Below are 19957 nucleotides of genomic sequence, written 5' to 3' on the forward strand. Positions count from 1 at the left end.
TCTTTTGCACAAAAATCTTGGTCCACATCATAAAAATAATATGTTAAGTAGCTAGTCATCTAGGGACTAAGAAATAGCAGCATTGAAGCTAATCAAAATAAAGTCACTTTGGGAGATATTTTTTGAGGCAATCTGTTCTGGCCATTAACAGTACTTGAATCCCTTTTATCATATTTAAGCAATTTACATTGCTCCACTATAAGTATAAATGATGTCCCTCAACCGTTTTCAGTGCAACTCAGTCTTTCCCCATTTCAGGTTTGTGAGGTGTGTGTGTATGTGTGTTATTTTATTTTTACTCATAAAAATCACTTGTATCCTTCTCAGGCTTATTAATGACACTTCTGAGGAAAGTGATGTGCTTGACATTTCCTGCACACCACAGGCGTCTTCAGTCACTTTGCAACTGATCGTACAACATTAAAGGTAAGATTACAATTTACTAAGCACTAAGGTACAGACCCGCTAATTCTTGCCAAAGCCTGTCAGTTAGTTGTTCACTTCCCAAATGGTTAAGTGATTTCCCCTTGGAACTGATCGGTACTGTTAATACTCTTCTGTTAAAAATACAGACTGGCTCTGCCATTAACATTTTGCTGCTTTACCTGCTAGTGATAAAAGGCTGAAATTACCCAGTTCCCCTGTTGGCTGCTCTAGCAAAAGGGGTTTCTATACCACTTCTGTGGGATGGAGGGACATTAGATAGACTATGCCATAAGCGTATTAGGTAATTTGGCATTCTCATTCACCCTTTTTTCATCATCATCCTTTACCAATGACCACATACCAGTGTACTTTTTTTTTTTAATTCCAGAAAAAATGATTTCAGTGTCTGTCTAAAAAGTTTTAGAAAAACCATTCTAATGTATTTTTTACATTGTACAATCATGCTCCTCACGGGCAAGAATCTGACACCTTTAATTACACTTGCACAGTGTCTTAGTCCAGAAGTAGGTCCATTCCAATCAATAGAATTACACACAGAGTAAGGTACAATGTGAGTAAGGGGTCAGCATTTGCCGCTAAATGATTTGGCATAATTATTTTACCATACATTGCATTATTTGTCATTATTGTCTCTTCCAGAGTGTTGTCTAATATGTCTGAGACAAAGTCATTGATTCATGTTCCCTCTTGCCAACCTCCTGGCCACGTCTCCTAGAAAGACCTTGGTCTAAATTGCACATGAGCTCTGGAAATGGGGAGGGGGGAAAGGCTTCTGGGGCTTCTTGTACACAGTCATTAAAAGGAGAATCTTCTTTATTATACATTATATAATTCATTTTTCATAGGTTAGTAGATTTAGGCGGGTTTGTGTTACCCTTAAAGAAAGTGCTGACAAGCTACCAGAAGTGTAACCAGCTAGGTTGCACAAGAGGAAAACAGGGAAAGCAGTGCCAATGACTGTTTGTTAGAAGACTGCTGATATCTCTTAAAATAACAAGTTCCTGGTGCAGTTTAAACCTGTTTATCTCCTCAGTCAATCTTTATTTATCTAAGAATGCAAGGAATATTACAAATGAGACAACCAGTTTGGGTTATTCACCTTCACCCTCATCTCTTGCACTTTTATAAATGTATTAATTTACTCATTTCAAATTGTTATAGCCACTACAGGGATGTTGACATTGCAGTAAAAGACCTTCAGCAAGCCCATGTCAGCTGACGTGGGCTTGCAGGGCTGTAAAACTGCAACACAGATATCGGGGATCAGGCTGCCTCAGCTCTGGGACCCTGCAAGGGGGAATGGTCCCAGAGCCCACACTCCAGCCTGAGCCCGGACAAATACACTGCAGTTTTACAATCCTGCAGCTGAAGCCCCTGCATGGCCAAGTCAACTGACATGGGCCAGCCACAGGTGTTTTACTGCAGTGTAGATAGACCCTAAATATCCTCACTCAGGACCTTTTCCTCTGAGGTGCTGAGTCACTGGGAGAAGAAGGTAATCAGCACCCTACCAAAGGCACTCAGCATCCTGCGGGATCAGGCCAAAACTCAAATACTTTGTTGTCAGTATTAGTATCCTGGCAATGCCTAAGAGTTGCAGTCATGGACCAGGACCCTGTTGTGCTAGGTACTGTACAAACCCAAAACAAAAAGATGATCCTTGCCCCAGGACCTGGGTGTATGAAACAGAGGGTACAATTTGCCCGTTCATGTGTTTATTTATTACAGATGTATTGGATTTTATCACTTGAAGCAGCTTACATTTCTTGACCTGCAAAATCTATAGCCAAAAAGCTCAAATGTTGATATTGAATCCTACGTCAGGGTAGCCTCAGAGGTAAGCTCTGTAAGAAATAAATGAACCTTTAAGACAGTCCTAAAATAGTGGAACTCTATCCAAATCTACTGTATGTGGAAAACAAATGAATTGTTTTCTAGGTCCCAGGGTTAGTATGCAGTAGAATTTGTAGGATTCAGGCAAACAAGGGAAAAAATAGAAACCCAAAGCCTTAAAATTATAGCAGCGTTATACCTGAATTACCTAATGTAATGATATGTATGTTTTACTCTGTTTCTCAATTCAACATGTTATTAATACAAGATAAAGGCATATCCATTCTTCAACTCTATTTCTACTTCCTTTTAAAACTGTGCAGGCTTTATGTGTTCCTGCATGCAAAATTACCCACGCACAGTGCCTATAATGAGCATGAGAGGAAAGATCATACACACATTTTTTTAAAATTCTCATTACTTTTAAGCCAATCGCTTGATGTTTTTTGGTGAAGGGAGGAGGAAGAGGCAGGGAAAATTCACAGGTTTGGAATTCTTAGAGCTGTAATATTGATATTATATGAGCAGCATATGAACAATGTTTAATCCAATCTAACCCTAAAAAACAGCAGTAGTTGTTTTATGCCCCCTGAATCCAGCCATACCAATATTAGTGTAATTAAAAAGGAAGTGGTCAACTTTCAGACTGAAAATGTTCTTCTGCTGTCTGCGTCTGGGGCCTAAATTGGAATTTTCTCACCATATGGATTCCTCATTTAAAAAAATAAAAAACCTAAAGCATTGTAACAAATCTTACAGATTTTATTGGAATAAGTAACAGAGCTCCCCCTAATGGTTTTCTGTAGCTACAGCAGCACACAAGATAGTTATACACTGTCCCTCTGACTTTTTGTTAATAAAGTTACATCAAGACTGTCTCTATCTGGGTGCACACAAGTGCCTCTGTGCATATAGCTGCACACACACACACTTCACAAAAGCTACACCCCAAGAAACCCTAGAAGTTGACCTCATAGCCTTTTGGGAAAAGTCCTATAGAATTTAGTGGGGCAGTAACCAACGATGAGGCATAAAAGAATAAATAAATCTAAAAACCTAGATAATTTAAAAGTTACTTCTTTACTTTCCATAGGACCCTTTACTTTTTGAACCACCCTATAAAACTCTATTCAAGTGATACAATTCTGTATTAAATTCGGCAGAATGATTTTTTAAAAAGGGTAAACAAAATTTATTCTTCTTTATTAAAATCTACAGGACTTTTCCAAAAGAAGAATGAAGGACTTGGTGCAGCCCATCTTGAATAGCTAAAGGATTTGTCAGCAAAAAAAAAAGTTTTTATAAGTGAAATAAACAAACAATAAAAGAAAGAGACCACATTAGCCTCTTGACAGGGTTTTATATGACTTTTTTCCTGCTTGTGGGTACTGCTTAGTTATTCCCTGTAGAAAGAGGGATTGGGACTGGTTGCATGATGCATTTTAAGGTTTTAAAGTATAAATTCCAGGGTCAAGCTGGTTTGGGCTTGCTTAATTGTTTTCTCAACCTCGTATCTTACCAAGGGAGAGGCTGCTGCTCTCCTGGGGATATTTCTAGCACTGCCATTGTTGAGAAGTGTGATGAAGTGAATACGGGATGCACGGAGAGATGACAAAGAAAAAGTAAAACAATGTTAAAGGCTTGGCGATGTAGAACAATAGTTCACTTGCCTCTCCTCTAGAAATTGGCCAAAGACAGAACCGTTTCACAGAACCTCTCCCTGCCCCACCCCTGATCTGTGGGAGTTCAGATGAAATGGGACCCAGATCCAAACCACTCCTGGTTTTGGTTTGGAAAAACAAAACTATGATCAAGTAGTTTTTTACAAAACCAAAACCATCCCAGTTTTGCCCACCACAGCTCTTGATTCCATAGATCTATGTTCAAATAGGCTTAGGTCACAAATGAAAGTGTGTTTAGTGGTCTCATCCTGGTCCACATTTGTACACATCACAAAACCACCATAGAGTCTGGTACATTTTCGCAAAACTGACAGCCTCTCATCTCAGTGGAAGTGCAGTAATGAAATGGAAGGGGTACTACCAGTCAAAGTTGAGGTACATTGACTCTGTGAAAAAGTCAGTGCTGTTAGTCCATCTCTAATATAAGTACAAAATTTACTCATATGTTTTAAAATTGAACAGGAATACTCATACATAATGCTGAAAGAAGAATGAAGCAAGGAACATCTTTCCAGAAAAAATTAAAAAGGAAAAAAATCATCAAGGCAAATCTTAACTTTGCACTGTGGTATTTATGTGTATTTTTGTATGTTATAAAAAATATGAGCACACAGCATGTTGGTTTAAGGGGGAAAAAAAGAAAAAAAGAACCAGAACTACTGAGAAAAGTAAAACACACCCTTGGCGAAGTATCCTAGTCTTTCTCCCCAGAGAGAGAACGCATTCTATGGTAGTCAGACAAAGAGGAAAGAGAGGATTCATTATTATTGTTGTTGCTGAATTATATTCTGCATATAAAATATGAGGACAGGCAGAGGTCATTGATTTGAACTGTCTGATGCACTTAATTACTAGCACACCCGGTAAATAATTCAGTCTAGCTCTCTCTGCAGTACCTGACCATAAAAGAGTTTGCCAGTTATCTGGTCTTTATTAAGAACGTAAAATATATATATATATATGAAGGAGCTGGATTAAGACCAGATTTTTTACCATGCCAACTATCTATCTATGTATACACATACGCTATTTTTTACTATATATATAGTTGGCATGGTAAAAAAAATCTGGTCTTAATCCAGGTCCTTCTTTCTAAGTATCATCTTAGTCACACAGCTCAAAAAAAACAGTTAATATGGGTTCCATTCCTTAGCTCTTGCTCTGCAGGTGTACGGGTTGAGTCTCTTTTAGGTCACTGTATGTTGCAGTAGTGGGTGGCACTAACATTGGCTTATTTGATCCTAAGTAACCATCTTATTTTAGCAAGAAAAGCTGCCCATTTGTGGTTTTCAAATTATGGAATGAGCTTAATTAAACTGTAAAGCATTAAACAACAGTAGGCAAGATGATATCCCTGTGGGCAAGGAGAATAAATCAAGTGCTTTGCAGAAAATAAACAAACTGGTGGTAAAAATAAATCAACAGTTTCCAGTCCCACCCATTGCATTGCCAGTTGAGATAACAAGGTGAGTTTGCCTTTATAAAGCAAATCTTTCTCATGGAAAAGAAAAAGAAGAACAAAAAAATTCCAAGAGGAAGTGAACACACATAAATGTTTTCTGAAAAAAGAACTCTTACTCAAGTCTACAGAAGAAACGGGTAGCCCTACCCATGCTAAAAGTTACACACAAGGAACAGTCAAAATGCTTTCTGGAGATGAACATAAGGAAGCTAAACTATGAATGGCTGTAACTTCCCACTGTAACTTTCCAAAGTTGAGGGAATTTTGAAATGTTACAGAGGGGCAAAGTTATAGTGTTTCCTCCCACCCCTCCCCCCAATTTATTATGCTACAAATTTTACAGGGTTGGAGAAGTTTTGCAAAGTTTCAGAATAGAAAATGGGACAAGGAAAAAGAGGCGAAAGCAAAGAACAAAACCAAACCAAATACTATGCATGCTGTTGCAAAACAGTAAAAATAGGGTGGGGGAATGGGAGGGGCACACACAACTACAATGTTTTAAAAAATATTCCTTTTTCAAACATTGAATAAAAAATTTCACTTTTAATTGAAACAAATATTTCCTGTATACAATGAAGGACTAATGAAGTATAAAATGCTTAAAATCATTCTGATACAAGAGACAAAGCATAAAAAGTGAAAGCCCTTGCTCTTTAGGCAAAACTTGGAACAACCAAGAAATGTGTTTCAGGAGATCTCAGAGAACAACCAGGAATGTGAAGACTAAGACAATCAAAGATTAGATAGGCCATGACTATGTAACACCTTGCAAACAAGGAGTGCAATTTCAAAACCAGTATGGTATTTGACTGGCAGCCAATGCAACTTTTTCAAAATAAATTAAATGTGCTCCTGTCGTCTCCTTTTCATAAGAAACCTGGCAGCCACATTCTGTTCTAGCTGGAGTTTATGTAAAGTCCCTGTTTCCCTGAACATAGTGGAAATCCAGTCTATGCTATAAGTATTTTCACTGTTCTTCTTCTGAAGTATTCTTGCATCCTCAAATACCACCGTGTGATTTTTTTTATCAGTCTACTGTAATGAAGATTTAATGGGAAGAGCCAGTTAAATCAAACTGATAAAATATTAGAAACTAATTTATTTATCATTACATGCCTGTATGAATATGAGATACATTTTGCATTTGGCATTAGTATTGTTGAAAAATATTTATTATATTTATTTTAAAATATTTTATTTGTGGCCACTTCTGCTTTAGGAAAGGAATTTTAATGTGCTTTTACTATAAGAAAAAAAAATCATTTTCATGTGAGTGACTGAACTAGTAGCAAGTCAAGGAGAACCAGGAAGGTATCATAACATTAGGAAAAATTCAGTCTTTAAAAAGGGGGAAAATAGCAATCTTTGCAATTATGGCACATTAATTCTAACTTTAGTCCCTAGTAAATAATGGAACATCTATCAAGAGAGAAAAATCTAGGTAACTAGAGGATAATGGAACATGCACTAAACAATAGGGGCCAGATCTTGAGCTGGTGTAAATCAGCATCACTCCACAGCAATGCTGATTTACACCATCTGAGGATCTGGTCTGACATTTATCAAAAACAAATTATACCAGGTTAATCTGATTATTATAAAAGCAATTTACAAACTCAGGACCAAATTCTTATTCTTAGTTACTTGGATGTAACTCAGGAGAGTTTCCACTGCAGTTCATGGAGTTACTCCAAATTTATATCAATGTAAATGAGCAGAGAATCTTGCTCTAGTTGATGGAAAGAATGCAGTTGATGGAATGTGTTGAGACATCAGAAACATATTGTACAGTGTCGCGCAGTCTCACTTGAAAAAGTAATTCAGATTGGTGTGTGCATTTATACGTGGATGGGAAACTGACTGAGGACCATGACATAAGAGCAGTCTCCACAGGGTTGGGAAAAGGAATCCAGTGGAGTGCCAGACGGATCGGTGTTGGCCTCAGTTTTATTTGAGATCTGTATTAGTCATCTTGAAGAGGGGGGAAAACAGCATACAAATTAAATGTGCAAATTATATTAATTTAGGAGGCATTGCAAACCCAAGTAAGGACAAGGAATACAAAAGGACTTGAAGAGGTTAAAAACATGGATAGGAAATAAGAAATGGGATGCAATATAAAAAATGGTTGCTTATAGATCAGGAATATGTGTATACTATATATAGTATATTATACACCTAACTTGGCAGTCTTGTAGTAGACCATACAACTGTCTCCCAAGGTAAGTGAAAGACCTGATGCTTACTTCATTTAAAACTAGACTAGACAGAACCCTCTAGAAAATGTTGAAGGGGACAGCCCTGCTTACATAATTGGTCTTTTCCATCTCTAATTTATATAGGCCATATTTTGCCATTGGTTTTTAAGCAGAGTTCGCCTTTAATTTCACGTAATTCTACTTAAAACTGATGGCATGATAAGGCTGAATTATTCTAGCTTATTTAAGTTGTAAAATATCTTATGCTATGTATTGAGTTTTACATTTTACATGTCATTGTCTTTATTATGTGCCTTCCATACAAATAATTGCTCTTTATCATTCAGATCACTATGTCTAAAGATAGCTGTAAGTTAATTAGAAATTGTTCAGTGGTTAGGCAGTGCAGGCTTTGATCACTACTTGCTTTTAGAGTTTGTACCTGTGCCCATCCTGCATTCCCAAGATGTTTTCATTTACTGTCAGGGAAGCAGACAGAATTAGATCATGTCACAGGAGAGACGTGCTGAAAGCATGAGTAAAAGCAATGATTAAAAAAAACTGTTACAGTTTATCCCAGAAGTTAAAAACTCAAAGTATTTTGTCAAGATAATAGTGAAATAGGTATGACCTTTCCAAAATGCTCATGACTAAAACTGCTATGTGGTAGCCAAATATCCAGCACTTATTGCTTACCTTCATAGCTCCTTCTTAGTTCACTTTGCTGGAATATCGTAGCTATCATGTTGGGGGAAACCCGACTCACCCACAGTACTACTTCTTCTTCAGCTACCCTCAATGCAAGGATGATGTCTGCCAAGGGGGTTCACTGGTGGGTTTTTAAGTGGCTGAGGAGCCCAATTTGTGCCCTGCAGATTTTCCCACAGAAGTGACAAGTGTAATCTTGGAGGAGACACAGTCGTCGGCTGGAATGTTGTGCCCTTTCTTTCCTCCTTTGTCGCTTCTCTGTCTCATGAGGACGTCTGTTCTCCTCAGAATGAGCTGTGGCTTGGTGTATGGGTAGTGCCACTGTGTTCTGTTCTGTGCCAAGTCCTCCCAGTTTGTTGGGTTGAGGCCTCCCTTTTTAAGGTGTACTTTCAGAATGTCTTTGAAGCAGAGAATGTCTTCCGCTGCCATTTGAGAGTCCTTCTTCCCTGACTTAACTGAGAGAAGAATACTTGCTCCAGGAGGCACGTGTCAGGCATATGTACACAGTGGCCAGCCCAGTAGAGTTGGTGATTCATGACCTCCGCTTCTATACTGCTGCTGTTGACTGCAGAGATAATGCTGATGTTAGTGTGTCGGTCTTCCCAGGTGTTACGTGGGCAGATGACACAGTATAGCTCCCCTATTCTTTAGTATTTTAGATCTTCCTTCCAAAGCCTCGTCATGCCTTAAAGATGAAAGGCAGATTCAAAGTCAAACTAGTGCTGGGCTCTAGTTTTGATCCAGAAACCATGAGAAGGTTCTTGCCATGTGCAGGTGTGGACAAGGAGACTGTTTATGTATTATGGATTAAGCTCTTGTAGATACTACTGTATTCAGTATCACAGCCCTGGTCTAGCTTCCCTGGACTTTCACTAGGCTGCTAAGTTTGGATCCTACACTGATCACTTTAAAACTTTCCTGAGTCTGAGCAGGGTGCAGGCATTGCCTCTGGCTCTGGGTTTCTAAGCATACTCTCAGTTGCAGAGTCTCTTTCTAACATCCCCTTCTGAGGGCTGCCCCCTGCCCCCAAGGTCCAGCTACCTAGGCCCTATGACTATTGATGGCTCCCCAGACTCCTCAGTTGCTTAAGCACAGGCTTTCCCAGAGCTCCAACTTTATGGACACTCTGGTTTACAACCTACTTCTTCAGGGACATGTGATAATTGAAGTAAACAGACACAGGCTTTGCAGAGGACTTCTAAAACAATTACTCTTTACTTTAGATAGTACATGAGATTTACAAATCTAGGTGTAACTTTAGTGCCCTCTTAGCCAAGATGGAGTCGGCGCTGCAGGCAGCTCTGAGCGCGCGCAGGAGTGCAGCAGGAAAAATTCTTTCCACTCCAGGGGCACCTGTTCCAACCCCGCCCCCCCCACCCCCGAGAGTGAACACACCCACCCACAGGAAAACTACAATGGATATAAGAAAGGGAAATATTTATTTACAGAGCGATGAGAGGAGAAAAACAACAAGGGGAAATACAGGGGGAGTGGTAAAACAGGGTTGCGTTCAAACCAAAACCCCACAGGCCCAGTGGTCAGGGCCGCCTCCAGACCCCAGCGCGCCAAGCGCGCGCGTAGTGCGGCATTTTAAGGGGAGGGTGGCAGGCAGCTCCGGCGGACCTTCCGCAGTCATGCCTGCGGGAGGTCCAACGGAGCCGCGGGACGACGGGACCTCCCGCAGGCATGACTGCGGTCGGTTCGCTGGTCCCGCGGCTCGGGTGGACCTCCCGGAGGCATGACTGCGGAAGCTCCACCATAGGCACGGGACCAGCGGCCCCTCTGCACGCACGTCTGCGGGAGGTCCCGTGGAGGCGTGGGACCGGCGCCCGGCAGCGCGAGCAGCGCAGCGCGCCGCCCAGCTTGGGGCAGCAGAATTCGTAGAGCCACCCCTGCCAGTGGTAGCACAGTCTGAAAGGGCAGGCACCGAGCAATGTGTCTGCACACAGAGTTCAGGAGTCCTGAGCAAAGTTCCAGTCCAGTGGTGAGTCTTGGGTGCTCCTGGTCATCTTCGGTGCCAGTGAACTTCCCCCAAGAAACCCCTCCGGTGCCCTCTTCTGCCGCTCTCTGCAAAGCCACACAGAGTGACCACCTCCCCACTTAACTATCTAGCAGCCTCCCTCCTTATTTCCGATGCAGAGTCACAAGCCCCAGTACTCACAGCCCCATGCAGCTCTGGGCAGCTGTGATACTGGGTCCAGCTCCGGCCTGTCCTTCTCGGGCGATTCCTCCCTGGCACAGTGCTCCTCCTGGCTCCTGTCCTGGGGTATCTCCGATCGGCACCCTGTCCTTCCCAGGCTTCAGGCAGGTTTTCTGTGTCGTCACTTTTGTGAGGGCCTGCGGGCTGCAGCCCTTCTTTCTCTCTGGAGTTCAAGAGCCACAACCTGGAGTTTCCCTCCTTTCTCTCACTGCGTCCCCTCCCCCTTAGGAAAAAGATTTAAATGGGCCATGCTCTCTAAACCCCAAAGGGGTTACATAGGTAAAACAACAAACTGCCTATATATATCATTACCTGCCCCGGTTTACTCACCACTGTTAAGTGTTTCTGAGATTTGGTCAGTGCCCTCTAGGATTTTCAGGATCCCCCTACTGCCACTCATGGTGTCTCTTCCAACTGATGGAGCCTCTCTCTGACATCAGCAATCAGTTTCCTTCAGCTTTGGCTGGTTCCACTAAGAGTCCCCTCTCCTGCCAAAAGCCTGCCCCTTTGTTCCTCTCCTGCCCCAAGTTTACTTTGAGTTTTTAAATGCTAGTACTAACACTTGTGTTCTTCATTCCACTTTGGGGATGTTCCACTGCTCCTCTCCCTGCAGACCACCTTCAGTAACCAGTGTCTTCCAGCTTCTTAGCCTCCCCATATTCCTGGCAGAGTAGAGTCATTAGAATGCTAACAACTTCTTTTGTTTGTTCTGTCACTTTTTCTAGACAGGGTGTATTATACATGAGAGAGTCTTTGACAGCCCATGTCTACTTTACTACACATTGAGGGCTGAAGTTATACTTAGGGTTCATAAAATCAATCAAAATTCAAAAGATGTACGTAGGCAGAGTCCCAAAATTGTCACACAGGTATATGATGTGGGCTAGTAGACTGTTTATGTAGTACTGTCTTAAGCTCTTGGGGATATTCCTGTGTTCAATATCAAAGTAACTGAGGAAGATACCAGGACTATCTCAATATCCTGATGCATTTTATACTTAATTGGGTGGCTATCTTGCCACCAAGTCTGCTAAATAAAAGTATCTCCAAAAAAAAAGTATCTCAAAAGGCTCAACCGTCTCAGTATATGGAGCCCACCTCTGATTCCTTCACTATACGTCTAAGTGTCTTTGACCTCAAACAGAAGATATTGATCCTATTTAATTCTGCAGATATCTATTTCAAAGAATTTTCCTCATAAGTTCTGCACTACAAAGGGCAGCCTTGCTGACTGCACAGCACTTATAAATACCTGTCTCTCTCCAGTGATGACTAGCTACTTCAATAGAACCATGTTAAGGTGGGCACTTGGAAATGGAAACCCAAGTAACTACTAGGGACTCAGGTAAAGTTGAAATTAAAATGCTCCCCAGCAATGGTGATCAAATTTTGTTGCACCCAGAGCTTTTCTGGCAACATGCCGAGGACCACACCCAGTGGTTGAAGTAGGCCTGGTGTACAGCTCTGCCTACTACTGAAAATGAGTAGTTAGTGTTTCTTCCTCATGTGCCCTCAGGAAGTACAGAATTTGTGATGGGTGTTACAATGCAAACATCATGAAAAAACTTACATTTTATGCTCCATCTCCTTTTGAGATTTATTTAGACCTCTTTGTGAAGCTAATTAGCGGGACTTTCCTGATGTCATCTTCACCTCTCCAAATTCCCTGCAGCCTTTTGGGAGTGAGTGAACTGTCCACCATTTTGGCTACTGGGGGGAAGGGACATTTTCTCCTTCATACTGTAGAGGAGGAAATACGGAAACTAGGAGAACATGCAGAGTGTCAATCAACACTGAATTTGTGTGGTGAACAATGGTGCTTTTAGCCCATTAGATGTTCTGATTGCACACAATATGCACTGTATCACAGATATTAGGCCACCGCTGCTCCTCAGTATGGTTTACCTGAAGGGAATGTATAGGTGTAACTTCCAACAGGTTTTGCGTTTGTTTTATAGATACATCAAAGATCTGTTGTAGTTCATTGTCTCTGAATATGGTAGCTAGTGGTTCTGCGTATTTCACTCACTGTGTATTGTGTGCTCCCCTAGAGTGGCAGTTTCACATAAAAGGGTAATAGTCAACTGCAAATGCTAGTTGCTGCTTTAAGTCAAGCGGTCAAGGGTAATGCTTTTAGTGATGAAGATCCTAGGTTCAGTTCTTGCTGCCAGCCCATAGTGGAGAGATTGTTAAGTTTGCAGACACAGTTCTGTGATCTCATTTCTGTGTTGCTCTTTTGGAATTTTCTTGTGATTGCTAGAGCTGGCACTTGAGAAAAGGGTAAGTAAGCTTTCTGTTTCCATCCATGTCTAAAAATAAACTTCCAGCACCACCCAAGCAGTACAGCAGACTACACTGGGAACTGCATCCACTATTGTAAGTCCTTGTGTGGGAGACTGGTATATTAGATTTGAAACAAGTCATGTTGCAGAGCAGGATTTGATACATGAAAGACTAGACTTCTCACAGACTGTCTCTGCTATTGAAAATAAAGTAGAGTCTTTTTCTAAGAGATTAGTAGGTGCTGAAAACAGGTTTGCTGGTCTGCAAACTAGCTGTGCAGGATATGTTGGCATGTTTAATACATTGCTCAAGGAAAATAACGTGTTACAATACAAGATGGACAAAGTAGATATAAAGCCAGAAATTGGAAATCTAAGAAGAGCTGGTGCGCCTGAGAAAACTGAAACTGGGAAACTTGATGGGATTATTTGCACAATGGCTTAAGGATTTGCAGTGCTGCTAGGAGGATTGGGCACCAATGACTTTGATCTCTGCCAGAAGACTACTGTGGAAAAAGGCTACAGGACTCTTCACTCCTGTGGCACAATAGAATGTCCTACAATAAGGGTAAAACTCATCTGTGCAGGAGACAGAGTTTTCTCAGGGACCAGACAAAGCCTGTGGAATGAATTCCCCTCAAGAACTAAGGGCTACCACAAACCACATTCCTCTCCTAGGCAAGGTGCATTTTTTTTTACCTTGACTTCTCTAATAAATATATCTCAAATCATTCTGCCAGATGTTGGCAGCAAAAAGGGCTAAGTTCATTTACCTAGAGGTTCCTTCTGAAAACGTAAACAACGCTGTCTCAGTGCCCCAACCAGAAACTTGGGGAAACTAAATTATCTCCCTTGGGCATCCTATATAGGCAATACTGCCCCACTCACAAGCACTGACTCCATGGGTTTAAAACAAAGAGAGCTTTGTGGGAGGGGGGACATAGAATAAATTTGGGAAAGCCAGCAACTAATACATCAGCAATATCAGGTAAGATGCCCACCCTCCAGAGTGTCCTGGCATCCAGCACAAAGCAGAACCCTCTCACCTGTCTCTAGTCTTCCCAGGCTGTTTTACCCAAACATGACAGACTGAAGTGATGGTCACACGCACATTCAGGCAGTTCACTGGCCTGTTAGTTTCCCAACAGGTTTAGTAAAGTTTCATCACCCCCAAACTTCAAACTTAGCTGAACTTTTACCAAAATGCCTAGAGCTGTCACATACCAGAAAAGCAGACAGGGCCTGGCCCCTTCAGCCATTTCCCAGTGCTCACCAACAGATGCTGGCAGAGCGTTCCCTCTCTGTGGAATTTCTGTCTAACTGGAGTTCTCAAGCTGCTCTGAGCTGCTTTTGACCCTGTTCACCTACAGGTGTCAATAGCGAGCTCCCTACTCTTTAGGGCTTCAGGCCACAGGGTTTACATAGATATTATATACATAAATTACCAAAAGAAAACATTCCACTGCACACATTTTTCCCCCAGGGACAGTATGAGAAAGCAAACAGAATGTGACGGACATTAGTCATGTCACTTAATGCACCACTGAAAGGCACTCAGATATTACCGTGGTAAGTGTGGCATAAAGAACTTATACAGACTAGAACAGAAAAATGCAGCCAGCTTCACCCTGACAACGCTGCACATCCCTATTTATCCACTCTTATATCTTACCTCCAATTGCTTTGCCAATGATACCACCTGTTTGTGCCCTTCAGCTCAAATTTATTGTTGCTTTCTTCCATGCTGTTCTACACAACTGGAACACCCTCCCTGAATCAGACCATAAAGCCATTAACACTGTTTGCTTCCCAATCCTTCCTTAAGACCCTCTTCTGTCATAGCACCTATGAGACATTACCAGCTCATAACAACTAGGCTGATGGCCAGTAGGGATTGCCAAAATCTATTTCCTGGCTGAGCAAAGCATGGTCTTATGTGTGACTCGATGGCATTTCTCTGTTTGTCTGTAATGAAATATCTTTTGAATGCCACATCTGATCAGTTCCAAGGAATATTCCAGCATCAATGGACAGTGATTTTGTGGTGAACATAGCACAATGAGTATCTGAGCTTGACTGGCGCTACTGTCATATAAATAGGCAATACCTGCAGGTTGTTGAATCCAGAAACACAACTTTGGCACATGCCTTAACTACTCTGCATTAACTCTGCAAATTCAGCTATTTTAGAAGATTTTGAGTTGCATGCAAAGGCAACAGATTCCTTCAGCCTGCCTGGTTCTGCCAGTCTTTCACTTCTGCACGCTATCATAGGGGAAGATAAACAATTTCCTATATGACAAAGTAAAAATCATACAAGCTGTTTGGTCCAGAACCAGTCAAAGCTAGTCTGTTTCATTTTCTCTCCTGATGATGATATTATAGTGTAGGTATAAGATGTACAAGATAAGGACTAAGGAACCATTTTGCAAGCACCTATGCATATGAGTCACTTTTCCTTTGTGCGTAGTCCCAGTCCGATGGGACTGCACGCATGTATAGTTATCATGCCTATCAGTGAGGGCAGGCTGGGGCCTAAGCTGGGTGGATCTCATAGAGTCAGAAGTTTTGTGCACTTTGTGAATTATTTTCCAGAGTTCACAAGACAAATACTCTGACCTTGCAAGCCTTTTGCCTGCCATTCAAACACATGTTTTTTTGTTTAAGGATGATTAATATATTTTTAATGTTTTTTCTATCTTAAGGGAAGCCTGTGGTATATATTAGAGGCAGTAGAAACATCACCCCACGCCACCTCACCCAAGCTGAGCTGGCGCAAGTGGGCGGCCTGTATATGATTGTTATTAATTTTTTTTTCCTTAGAACTTTGCTCTCTCTCCCCACTGTTTTCCTACAGTGTCTCTTTGTATTTGTCTCTCTGTCCTCTTTTAGCTTTATTTTTCACCGTTTGCTTTCACTGGAATATTTTCTCACACCTCCTCTTTGCTCCTCTTATTCCCCGCAGTAAGTTCTAAGTAGAATTCGAACCAAATGACCTTTGAGTATGAGTCAAAGTTTCAAAATCGTGATGTTCAAGTAAGTCTGAACCTGGCCAACAAGGCCCTAAACCTGAAAACACTAAAACACATGCTTAACTTTGCTCCCATGAGTAGTACCATTGAAATCAATAGGACTATACACAGCAGTAAAGTTAAGCATATGCATAAGTGTTTGCAGGATTAGGGCCTTGGTTTCTCCTCTCCCTAGTAGAGACACTTCTCAAAATGACGGACTGAACAAAAGGGGATGGCTGCAAGTGGATGTGGTCTGGAAAAAACAGAGGAAATGTCTACCAGCAAAAAATCCAATATGAAAAAATATGTTTATCTGAATGCATAGTACCCAGTAAACATGCTTAGGCTAGTGAAGGTATTGGGTATAGTAGGAATGGCCAAATTATCATGAGGTTGAGGTCAGAGATCAAAGCCAAAAAAACCTCCTCTTCCATTGACACATGATACAACCTTTAACTTCTAGTAGAAGAATCAAATAAATAGTATTCCAGGAGGAGTTGACATTCATTCATTCATACCATCACCATTTCCAAATTATAGCTAAAACATAGGAATAATTAACTGTATTTTACTTTACATTCTCTGCATTTGCTGCTCTGAAATGCACTAATACAGAAAGAGAGCCTCCAAGCACTGAGCCCCTGTTTAATGCTCATCTGACAGTGTAGAGCTTTTGTTTTCAATAAAAGTTTATTTTAGTAAATGTTCTGCTAGTCAAAAAGGAGGGGCCAAGTTTCAAGGCCGGATCATTTTAAAAGAAGCACACTACCCCAACTGGGTAGAGGAAAGGCAGATTACCCCCTACCAGCACATTTTAGAGCAGCTCAGTGGGGGAAGGAGTCAAAGGAAGGATGTATTGAATTTCCAGATGGGAAGGTAAAGGGAAAAAATACATGTAATCAGAAGAATACATTCTAAATGAATCCAAATTCTAATATGGAGACATGTGTAAAGTAGTCTATAGAGAAAAAGAGATTCTGTATTATCCTTGTAAATATATACAGTAGTATAGAAATATGATTGAGGTAAGCACTCTGTATTACTTATTTCCATATATAAAATTTCTCTTTTATGCATCTGTATTACCTATTTCTATATCTCTGTTATATGTTTTGAAAAGGATACAAGCACAAATATACAGAATATGAAACATATTGCCACATCTGAATTATATGTATATTAATACATACAAACATTTTTCTTCTGTTTGATATTAAAAACCTCTTCAGAAACAAAAATGGATGCTTGGGTCACATTTGACAAACATTCCAATTTATATTAATATCCAAGTGCCTTTGATGGCTCTGTTTAAAATATTGTTGTGTATATGTTACTTTTTAAAAATGCATTCAGGCATAAATAGTTCACAATAAAATGCAAATGAGATCTAACAGAATGAGAGGTAAAAGAATCAAGTAATGTTGACTGACACATAAAATGTAGGCTTTGTTAATGTTATACTCATTACCTTAGCAAATATTTTACAGGAAGTGTAGTAAATCCACCATAGACGTGATAAAAATTAAAACCTCTTTTAAAGTAAGACTATCTATTTAAAATAACCAAAAAGCATGTGCAACATGGCACCATAATCTCTCTAATAGCTGATGAAACAATAGTTAACATTAAACTAAAGTGTTTTGTTAAGATTATTCAAATAAAATCTTTGTTAATCTAGATGAAACATACAAAATCAACATTTTCTCTTCCTGTCTAAGGTATATAATAAAATTTAATTAGTTTTTTTTTAAATGGAGGTCCATTCACCATAGCGCCATGTCATCTACCACATTAACACACAAAACCACTTGCAATAGAAGATATGAGAGCATGTAAGGTCTGGATTTCCCTTAGACATCAGCTTGAATTTAGAACAAAGTTCTTAATATTCAAAGTATCTGCACAAGAATTAAGATCACATTGGGTGGAATCCTGGCCCACTGAAGTCAATGGCAAAACTCCTATTGACCTCAATGAGGGCAGGCTTTCACCCATTGTATTTTTTAAGCTTGGATTCTCTTTGCGTGTAATACGATGAAATACTGATATTAGGAATACACATCGGTCATTCTGTTATGTGGCATATAACTCCTATGTACAGTATCAGAGGGGTAGCCGTGTTAGTCTAGATCTGTAAAAGCGGCAAAGAGTTCTGTGGCACTTTATAGACTAACAGACGTATTGGAGCATGAGCTTTTGTGGGTGAACTTTGTCGGATGCATGTAGTGGAAATTTCCAGAGGCAGATATATATATATATGCAAGCAAGAATCAGGCTAGAGATAATGAGGTTAGTTTAATCAGGGAGGATGAGGCCCTCTTCTAGCAGTTGAGGTGTGAACACCAAGGGAGGAGAAACTGCTTTTGTAATTGGCTAGCCATTCACAGTCTTTGTTTAATCCTGAGCTGATGGTGTCAAATTTGCAGATGAACTGAAGCTCAGCAGTGTCTCTTCAAAGACTGGTCCTGAAGTTTTTTTGCTGCAGGATGGCTACCTTTCAATCTGCTATTGTGTGTCCAGGAAGACTGAAGTGTACTCCTACAGGTTTTTGTATATTGCCTTTCCTAATATCTGATTTGTGTCCATTTATCCTTTTACGTAGGGACTGTCCAGTTTGGCCAATGTACATAGCAGAGAGGCACTGCTGGCACATGATGGTGTATATTACGTTGGTGGATGTGCAGGTGACTGAACTGGTGATGGTGTGGTTGATCTGGTTAGGTCCTGTGATGGTGTCACTGATGTAGATATGTGGGCAGAGTTGGCATCAAGATTTGTTGCATGGATTGGTTCCTGAGTTAGAGTTACTAAGGTGCGGTGTGTAGTTGCTGGTGAGAATATACTTCAGGTTGGTGGGTTGTCTGTGGGCGATGACTGGCCTACCTCCCAAGGCCTGTGAAAGTGAGGGATCATTGTCCAGGATGAGTTGTAGATCACTTATGATAAGTTGGAAAGGTTTTAGCTGAGGACTGTAGGTGATGGCCAGTGGAGTTCTGTTGGTTTCTTTCTTGGGCTTGTCTTGCAGTAGGAGGCTTCTGGGTACACGTCTGGCTCTGTTGAAACTGCACCATCTACTCACGACACTCCCTACACTAACACAGGAACAAATCAACATACCTTTAGAGCCCCGACCGGGGTTATTCTAACTACTACCCAAGATCCACAAACCCGGAAATCCTGGATGTCCCATCATCTCTGGCATTGTCACTGTCACTGAAGGACTGTCTGGATATGTGGACTCTCTATTCAGACCTACACCACCAGCACTTCCAGGTATCTCCGTGAGCTCATGCTCCAATACATTTGTTAGTCTATAAGGTGCCACAGAACTCTTTGCCACTCTTATGTACAGATAAATATACACCCCACAACTGGCTGGCAAATTTATAATAGCTATATGCATGTTAAATCAGTACTTACAGAATTTAGCTTGACAGTGTGTGATACAATCTGGTATATTTAAATGAGGGTTTAAAAATATGAATGAAAACTAAAACAACAAAGAGTCCAGTGGCACCTTAAAGACTAACCGATTTATTTGGGCATAAGCTTTCGTGCTAAAAAAACCTCACTTCTTTTACCCACGAAAGCGTATGCCCAAATAAATCCGTTAGTCTTTAAGGTGCCACCGGACTCCTTGTTGTTTTTGTGGATACAGACTAACACGGCTACCCCCCGATGAATGAAAACTAAGGCGTTAGCATGACGATGTATTTTATATCAAACTATTCCAATGAGTCAGTTGGAAATATTCTACACATCTTTTCGCAATTATAATATACTATTTTACCATGCTATCAAATACTCTAGCCAGTGCTTTTAAGACAGCAAATGAAAAAAAATGTTTAGACTAGTGACAAACATCAAAAAGCACATGAAGAACCCAACTGACCAACAGAATCTCTTGTCCATGTCTTTTTGAGAACTGGTTACAACCTGCATATTACACACTAGTCATAAATGTGGCAAATACAGAGTGTAAGAAAATAGGAGGCAATGGTAAGGCTTATGGGAAATATAGCCTTAGGCTCTGATCCAGCAGACATTTACACATGTATTTAACTGTACTACCATGAGTAGTCCCATTTAAATCACTGTGTCTACTCACAGCAATAAGTGTTTGCAGAATTG

The 19957-nt window shown here is 40.7% G+C and overlaps 1 long non-coding RNA gene across 1 annotated transcript; it reads left to right on the forward strand.

The window, feature by feature from the left end:
* The first annotated feature begins 278 nt into the window (after positions 1-278).
* LOC120408904 lies at positions 279-3550 on the forward strand. Its single transcript, XR_005601001.1, has 3 exons — positions 279-426; positions 2176-2284; positions 3499-3550. It is a non-coding gene; the product is annotated as an uncharacterized LOC120408904 (long non-coding RNA).
* The last annotated feature ends 16407 nt before the right edge of the window (positions 3551-19957 follow it).

This window comes from Mauremys reevesii, linkage group 7 (assembly GCF_016161935.1).
Source record: "Mauremys reevesii isolate NIE-2019 linkage group 7, ASM1616193v1, whole genome shotgun sequence".
NCBI lineage: Eukaryota > Metazoa > Chordata > Testudines > Geoemydidae > Mauremys > Mauremys reevesii.